Genomic DNA, 8,975 nt, shown 5'->3' with positions numbered 1-8,975 from the left:
TTTATATGCAGAGTACATCATGAGAAACGCTGGGCTGGAGGAAGCACAAGCTGGAATCAAGGTTGCTAGGAGAAATATCAATAACATCAGATATGCAGATGACACCACCCTTATGACAGAAAGTGAAGAACTAAAGAGCTTCTTGATGAAAGTGAAAGAGGAGAGTGAAAAAGTTGGCTTAAAATTCAACACTGGAAAACTAAGACCATGGCATCCAGTCCCATCTCTTCATGACAAATAGATGGGGAAGCAATGGAAAAAGTGAGAGACTTTATTTTCTTGTGATCCAAAATCACTGCAGATGATGACTGCAGTCATGAAACTAAAAGATGCTTGTTCCTTGGAAGAAAAGCCCTGACCAACAGAGACAGCATATCAAAAAGCAGAGACATTACTTTGCCAACAAAGGTCCGTCTAGTCAAAGCTATGGTTTTTCTAGTAGTCATGTATGGATGTGAGAGTTGAACTATAAAGAAAGCTTAGCACCAAAGAATTGATGCTTTTGAACTGTAGTGTTGGAGAAGACTCTTGAGAGTCTCTTGGACAGCAAGTAGATCCAACCAGTCAAACCTAAAGGAAATCAGTCCTGAATATTCATTGGAATGACTGATGTTGAAGCTGAAACTCCAATCCTTTGGCCACCTGATATGAAGAACTGACTCACTGGAGGAGACCTTGATGCTGGGAAAGATTGCAGGCGGGAGGAGAAGGGGGTGACAGAGGATGAGATGGTTGGATGGCATCAGGACTCAATGGATGTGAGTTTGAGTAAGCTCTGGGATTTGGTGATGGACAGGGATGCCTGGTGTGCTGCAGTCCATAGGGTCACAGAGTCAGACAACACTGAGTGACTGAACTGAACTAAACTGATTCCATTTGTAAGATAAAATAAGAGTTTATTATCATTTTTTAAAATAGTTTATTTTAAAAAACAGTTTATTACTATTAAAAAAAAATAGTTTCCTTGTCTTTCACCAGGGAAGCTAAAAGGATACAATTGTCTATTTCAAAGTTTATATCTTTAAACTCTATCTGTAACAGTAGTCATGTGCTCATTAAATAGATGAATTTTTGAAATGAATTCCATTGAAATCTAAAATACAGTTGTAATACATCATTACCCAAAACACATTAAACAGTAAAAATATATTTCTGATTGAAAATGATTCAAAGAAATGGAAAGGTATCCCATGTTCTTGGATTATAAGTAATAATACTGCTAAAATGTGCATACTGCTGCTGCTGCTGCCAAGTCGCTTCAGTTGTGTCCGACTCTGTGCGACCCCATAGACAGCAGCCCACCAGGCTCTGCCGTCCCTGGGATTCTTCAGGCAAGAACACTTGAGTGGGTTGCCATTTCCTTCTCTGAAAACGTCCATACTACACAAAGCAATAAAAAGTTTAATGTGATCCCTAAAAATTACTTCTGACATTTTTCACAGAACTATAGCAAGTAATACTGAAATTTCTATGAAACAACAGAAGACCCAGAATTACCAAAGCAATCCTGAGGAAAGAGAACCAAACTGAATCATAACACTTCCAAACTTCAGACAATACTACTATTTCCCAGAAGAATCATGTAAAATTATTTGTATACTTGAAAATGCTTGGACAATACGGTAAAGAGAACTGGATAAATGAGCTTCAAATTCTTTTTTTTTTTTTCTCTCTCTTTTTCATTTTTTTAAATATAAATTTATTTATTTTAATTGGAGGTTAATTTCTTTACAGTATTGTATTGGGTTTGCCATACATCAACATGAATCTGCTGCAGGTATATACATGTTCCCCATCCTGAACCCCCCTCCCTCTTGCCTCCCCGTACCATCCCGCTGGGTCATCCCAGTGCACCAGCCCCAAGAACCCAGTATCAAATTCAATTTAACTAATGATTGATGTTTACTCATGTCTGAGTGGACAATACATGGAAAAACATTACTCACATGATAGACATCTTCTCTCATCTCTAAATATTTGATAAGTATCATTGCCATAGAAATGTTCCTTGAACTTGATATATGTGATGGACATCCTATCTTTGGATGTGTTTCAGAAGGGAAAAGAAAACGTACCCATCAGACTAATGCCCTTTATCTCACCAACTACTCAGTGAAATGACTGCAAGTGTCTGGAAAAGCCAATATCCAGAGGTAAAGAATGGTTTGGAATTTAAAAAGCAGGAATGGAAAATAAAGGAAGCTTGGGAAACTAAAATGACACTAACTCTAGGTCACTTAAGAAAGAAGTGCCATCCCAGTGTACCAGCCCCGAGCATCCTGTATCATGCATCAAACCTGGACTGGTGATTCGTTTCACATATGATATTTTTTTTTTTTTATAGAACAGTTAATATTTATTAAACACTCACCAATGGAAAGGAACTGTTCTGAGTATTTGACATGTATTAACTCACTGAATCTTCACAATAATATTTTGAGATAGGTGCTATCATTATGTCAGTTTTATAGAAGAGGTAACATGTTCAGAGCAGTGAAGTAATCTTCCCAATGTTCCTTGGCAAGTAAAAGGTCTACTCCAGATTCAAATCCAGGCTGTTAAATCTCAGAGTCAATTTGCTGAAAGAGAGCTCGTTATAACCTCTAGAGTCAAGTTCCCAATTTCTTTTATCCTTATGTGTTATCACATGTGAACCTGATGTAAGCAGACAAAGGTACCTTATGGACAGCAGACATGGAATAGTCTAAACACTAACACCTTTAAATATCATGGGTAAAATTTAAGGCAATCCAAACATATGATATGTTATACATGTTTCAGTGCCATCCTCCCAAATCATCCCACCCTCGCCCTCTCCCACAGAGTCCAAAAGACCAGTCTATACATCTGTGTCTCTTTGGTGTCTCGCATACAGGGTTATCGTTACCATCTTTATAAATTCCATATAATGTGTTAGTATACTGTATTGGGGTTTTTCTTTCTGGCTTACTTCACTCTGTATAAGAGGGATGGTATGGGGAGGGAGGTGGGAGGTGGGTTCAGGATGGGGAACACATGTACAGCCATGGCGGATTCATGTTGACGTATGGCAAAACCAATACAGTATTGTAAAGTAATTAGCCTCCAATTAAAATAAATTTATATTAAAAAAAAAGAAATCTAGAAGAAGAAAAAAAAAGAAGAAGTGCATAATGGTTTAATTGGGAGGGAAATGTAGACATTCAGGAAAGAGCAGGCCAATAGTAGATACAGATTAAAAGGCAGAAAATGTTAATGCAATGAGGAACCATCATTTTAATGGAGTTGGGAGCAACAGGTTTTTTGAAAATTTACCTACTGTCATTGCAGGTCTTTCTGAAAGAGAAAATAAAGAGATCAAAGTAAATACAATATAAAAATGGGAAGGTAATTTAAATGCAATGAAAAACATATGTTTCAAAGTGAACCCACATGGATGTGCACACAAATACACACATGTACATACCACTGCATGAACACACACACACTCCCACAATAAACACATGTCCAGTGGCTGAGAGCTCAAGTTTTTCCAAAGAGTATTTTTCTCAAAATGAAAATTGGCATCAAATGAATGAGTATTCTGATTTGATACAACATTTAAGAAACTTCAGTTCTCGTGGTGCCCTTTAAAAAGTTCCTCATCCTATTTGATATAGCTAGGCTTTTATCATTCAGTTTGTATGATCTGATAAGTACTTTGCCTTTTAGTTAATATGTACATTCATTTTGGTTACTACATCTAAGTGATATAAAGTAGCCATAAACACTGAATTGGAGGATCTACCACCACTTCTAGTGGTACTACAGAATGTATCGCCTGGGCTCCACCATTAAAAATATTTTCATCAACTAGGAATACATAACACTGTGTATGTGAAGTTCTCTTTTCCTAAATAAAATTTCTCTTAAGTTCCCTGAGAAGAAAAATAAAATAATGATTGTGAAGTGGGTCTGAATCAAGTGACTTAGCTATGTCTTGAACAAAACTTTCACTTCAGACACTTTGAAAACCATAATGGCTACAGAGGACTAGGATTAGTAAAATTTACTTGACTGAAAAGGAATGCCTGCATTCATTATAATAACAGGACAAATCAAATAGCAATATTGGGAAAATAATTTAATAGCAAATGAAGATGAAACCCTTAGTTGCAAAGATAAGATTCAGAAAAAATATCATGTAAAATATTCACAACTTGGAGTCAAGAAAAATGATCTTTAGAAGTTGAAGTGAAAGGCACAGGTAACAGATGAAACCATGTTTACATACAGGAAAACACACTTATAGGACTTACCTTGCTCCCCTTCACATTTATCAATTTAAAAAAAAGAAAGAAACAATTTATTCAAAATTAGTCATGATGTCAGAAAGAAGGAGGACAAAACTTTCAAATACTTCCAAAGTTGTTTCTGAGAGTTGTATTCTGAGAATACAGACTGCAATGTTCAAAGACCATCTCATCAAAGAAAGATTTTTGCATTTCTGTACATGATGCACCTCCTGATGACAAAGGGATAAAGAGATAATTATAGACTGCAAGGCAGTATGATAGCCCTCCCTCCAGGTTAAAAGATATGGCATATGCCAATCATTGTTTTGTATTGGGCTTTCCAACTTTTTCAGAGTAAAAGGAAAACATACATTCGTAACCAAAAAGAGATACTTGCAAAGAGAAAGAATAGATCAAAGCCACCATTGCCCAATAATCTGTGCATTACATACAGCTTCATTGAAATAGTAAATCAACATATAGCTGAATTTCCTTTGAAATAGAAATTGTTTAAAAACACAAATACATGGAACCTGTTAAAGTTCTAATTGCATTATATTTGTATTGTAAGACAATATCTTAGGCAATATCCCACAGTAATGATTTCTGTCTTTCACAGGAAAAATTAAGAAATCAGAAAAGTAAAAATGTTAGTCACTCAGTTATGTCTGACTTTGTGAACCATGGACTGTAGCCTGCCAGGCTCCTCTGTCCATGGGATTCTCCAGGCAAGAATACTGGAGTGGGCTGCCAGTTCCCCATCCTGGGGATCTTCCAGACCAAGGGATTAGACCCAAATCTCCTGCATTGCAGGCAGATTCTTCATGGTCTGAGAGGTACATAGTAATGGAACATACCCTGAGAATTAAATTCTTTCTACAAATACAAAAAAGGAACTGAAGTTTAATAACAAATTAAAGGTAAATTGCAAAGGTAAAAGAGAAAGAACAGCACTATAACATACATGAAAATTTCCATGAGAATCATAAAAGAATATTCATATACTTTGTAAGTGTTCTTTATATATTCTAGATGTTATTGTTGTTGTTTAGTGGCTGAGTCATGTTGGACTACTTTTCGACCCCATGGACTGTAGTCCACCAGCCTCCACTATCTGCAGGATTTCCTAGACAAGAATGCTGGAGTGGGTTGCCATTTCCTTCTCCATGGGATCTTCTCCCAGGGACTGAACCAGAATGTCCTGCATTAACTGGTGTATTTTTAACACTGAGCCATCTGGAGGGTTCAAATATTCATATATTTTAGAATGCTCCGGTAATATGCTCTATACCAGTGGAATAATGAGGCTCAAATTCATCTTTGACCAATGCACAATATCAAAATTTACACATGCATTTTTAGATAGACAAACTGAAATCAGTAAATGAGAGTCTCCTTTCATCTCTTAGATTATAAAAGCATCAGTGGTATGAAAACTGGCTCACGCACGTGGCCTCTGTGACCGGAGGCCTAATATTGGATGTGTTCCAGGAAAAGGTACAAAATGGAAACCATGTCCCTATCAGACTAGAGCCCTTTATCTCATCGCCCTCTGAGTGAAATCACAGCACATGCTTGGAAAACAGAAAAAGCTAATGTCATAGGGAAGGAGCACTTTGGAATGAAAAGAAAGGAATATGGAAAATGCAGAAAGAGGGAAGTTATAAGAAGAGAAACTTAATCTGGGAAAAGTCTGTAAGATGTTAATTGAGAAAGTAAAGGTAGACCCCCAGGAGAAGCGTGAACCTGTGACTGACATCAGATTAAAAAGCAGAGAATATTAAGGCAACAGGAGAGTAGTCATTCTACTCAGGTGGGGAGGAGGTTTACAGGATTTCAGAAAATTTACCGTCTGATGTCTGATGTTGTTCTGAAATAAAAATGGAGAGATCAATGTAAATATCATGGAGAAGAATGTGAGAAAATTCAAATTTAATGCAAAATTTATATAATAATAAACCAATGAGGACAATGATGCACACACACACACACACAAATGCTGTGACATAGGGCCAGTTTTACCCTGAGGGTATACTCCCTGAAACAAAAGTGTTATTAAATTAGTGAATTTAATGGTCTGTGAGAAAATTTTAGGGAATAGTAGTTCTCATGGTTGCCTTTTAAAATATCCCTTATCCTTTTAGACATTACTTAGGGTTTTATTATTTAATTTGTATGACTTCATAAGTACACTGGTTTTCAATTTATATGCACTGTTTGATTCTATTTATTATACAATCTGTTTCCACAATAAATACTAGATGAGAGGATCCTGAAGCACTGCTTCCAGAGATACTACAGAGAAATTTACCTGAGCACCTCAATTCACATTTTAACCAACTGATACATAAATAACCTGTGTTTTGTAAGTTTCTATTTTTAATAAATGCCTAACTAATGTTCTTATTAATAAAATTCCATGAAAAGAAGGAAATGAAGTGTTACATGGCAGTGAAATGCAACTGTAATGGTTTAAATCAAATCACCTGACGCATCTTGGACAAAACTTTCCCATCTGCATTAAGGGAAGTGCCAATACTTTAGATGTATTTGTTTAATAAATTGCCTGGCTCGAAAGGAATATCTGCATAGGTTGCAACAAAAGGACATGTTAAGGAAGAAACAGAGTGGGTATTTGAATAGCAAATGATGATGGCTACCATCTGGGCAAAGATAAGTTTGAAGAAAATAAACATATGGAAGTCCAATGAGAATGATGATTTAAGGGGTTTAGAGAAAATACAAAAAGCAGATAATACTTTGATTATGCACAGGGAAATACATTAATGTGATTTGCCACTTTCTTCTTCATATTTATTGAGAAAATAAAAACAAGAAGAGACTATTAATCCAAGATGAGGACCCAATGGCAGGAAGAAAGGAAGACAGAACTTTCAAAGTCTGTTATAGTTCTCACCGCGATCCTAACTGGCACACATTTCTGAGAAATGGTGCTACAAGATTGAAAGCCATCTCGCCAATCAGAAAAAACTGTGTGTGTGTTTTATTTCCTTATACCCCTTATTGAAAAAGGAACAAGGTTGCCAGTACACCACACAAGGAAGTAGACTGAAATGTTATTCTATTTCTCTGGGATACAAGATATAGCAATCATCCCTCTTGTATTTTGCCTCCTACATGTTTCAGAATAAAATGAAAATACACACTTATTCATAAGAGAGATACTTGGAAATAGATGAAAAGAACAGTATAAAGCTGCCCATCTTTCCACTACTCTATCTGTGGCAATAGTCACATAAAGATTATATATATGATAAATTAGTATATTCTTGAGTTGAATTATCTTTGAATTAAAAATTTCCATTGAAAAACTATCATTAAAAGAGGTTATTCAACCTTCTAAGAAGTGTATTTGTGTATAAGAAATATATTTTTCAAAAACTTACAGTAATAGTTGCCCATGCATTACACGTGAAAAATCAAGAATTAACAGATACACAGTGTTTGAACACTCCCTGTGCTATAGAACTCCTCTTTACATATTTAATAGAAATTGCAGTTTGTGTTAATGATAAATGTGGCACTGAAAATACCCAAATCACAAAACAGTGCTTTGGTTAAAAAAATTCTGAGAATACTAATGGGAAATATTTTTACACCTGGGATTCTTTGGACAATAAATTCTGTCACAGAGAATAAGCCTTAATTTCTCATTGTCTAATGGATTGTAACATAAATTTCATAGGCTTTGGAAGAACAAAGGATTGACAAATTTCACTCAGTATGTGAGATCACTTCTCATGTCTTTTAGTTTGGGCAAGTTTCATTGGCATCGAAATGAGCTGTTAAACTTGAGATATGTGCAGAGTTCCCATCTTGCAATGTGTTCTGCAAAAATATGCAGAATGGAAACAGTGAGCCTTTCAACTGAATGCTCTTCATTTCAACAACTTCTTAATGAAACTATAACAGGTCATAGAAAGACAGAAAATACTGATGATTACGGGAAAAAATTATATGGAGCAGAAAAAGTGAGAACTGAAAAAGACTATTAGAGAAACTAAGGAAAGAGAACATAATCTGAAGATCTGCAGCTTAAAAATTAGGGAGGGAAAGGCAGAGACATAAGAAAAGAACAAGACAAGGAGAGGTGTATAGATTAAGAGCATGGGAATCTCAAGGACTCAAGAAATCAATCATGTGAGAGCAGTCTGTGAGTAACAAGTTTTCAGAGATTTTACCCTTTTGTTCCTGAGGATCTTCTGAAAAATAAAAAGGGAGATCAATAAAAACATAATGTAAATACAAATCAAATGCACAATTAATTCAAAATTTATGTTTAAAATTAATCCTATCACAAGTCAGATAAACACATTCTTACACACACACACAAGCACGCATACACTGCATATAGGTACACACAAACTCATGCATACAGATGCACCATGTCTAAGGTCTCAATTTTGTCCATAGCATGCATGCGTGCTAAGTTGCTTCAGTCGTGTTCAACACTATGCAACCCACTAGTATCTATTTATGTATCCACAAGTATAGATTTATAGGAATTACCTTTGACTTCTTCACATTCATGAATAAAATAATTGAGAAAGAAGCAAATCAATATGAGGACACAATATCAAGAAGGGAGGAGGATAAAGATTTTATACACTTCTATAGTTTTGTCTGGAGCTCTAATTGATACACATTTTGTAACCAGGAAGTTCAAAGACCATCTTACCAAAGAGAGTAAACACTGTTTTA

Source organism: Bos indicus, chromosome 23 (assembly GCF_029378745.1).
Source record: "Bos indicus isolate NIAB-ARS_2022 breed Sahiwal x Tharparkar chromosome 23, NIAB-ARS_B.indTharparkar_mat_pri_1.0, whole genome shotgun sequence".
In the NCBI taxonomy this organism is placed as follows: domain Eukaryota; kingdom Metazoa; phylum Chordata; class Mammalia; order Artiodactyla; family Bovidae; genus Bos; species Bos indicus.
Note: the sequence above shows the minus strand (reverse complement) of the source record.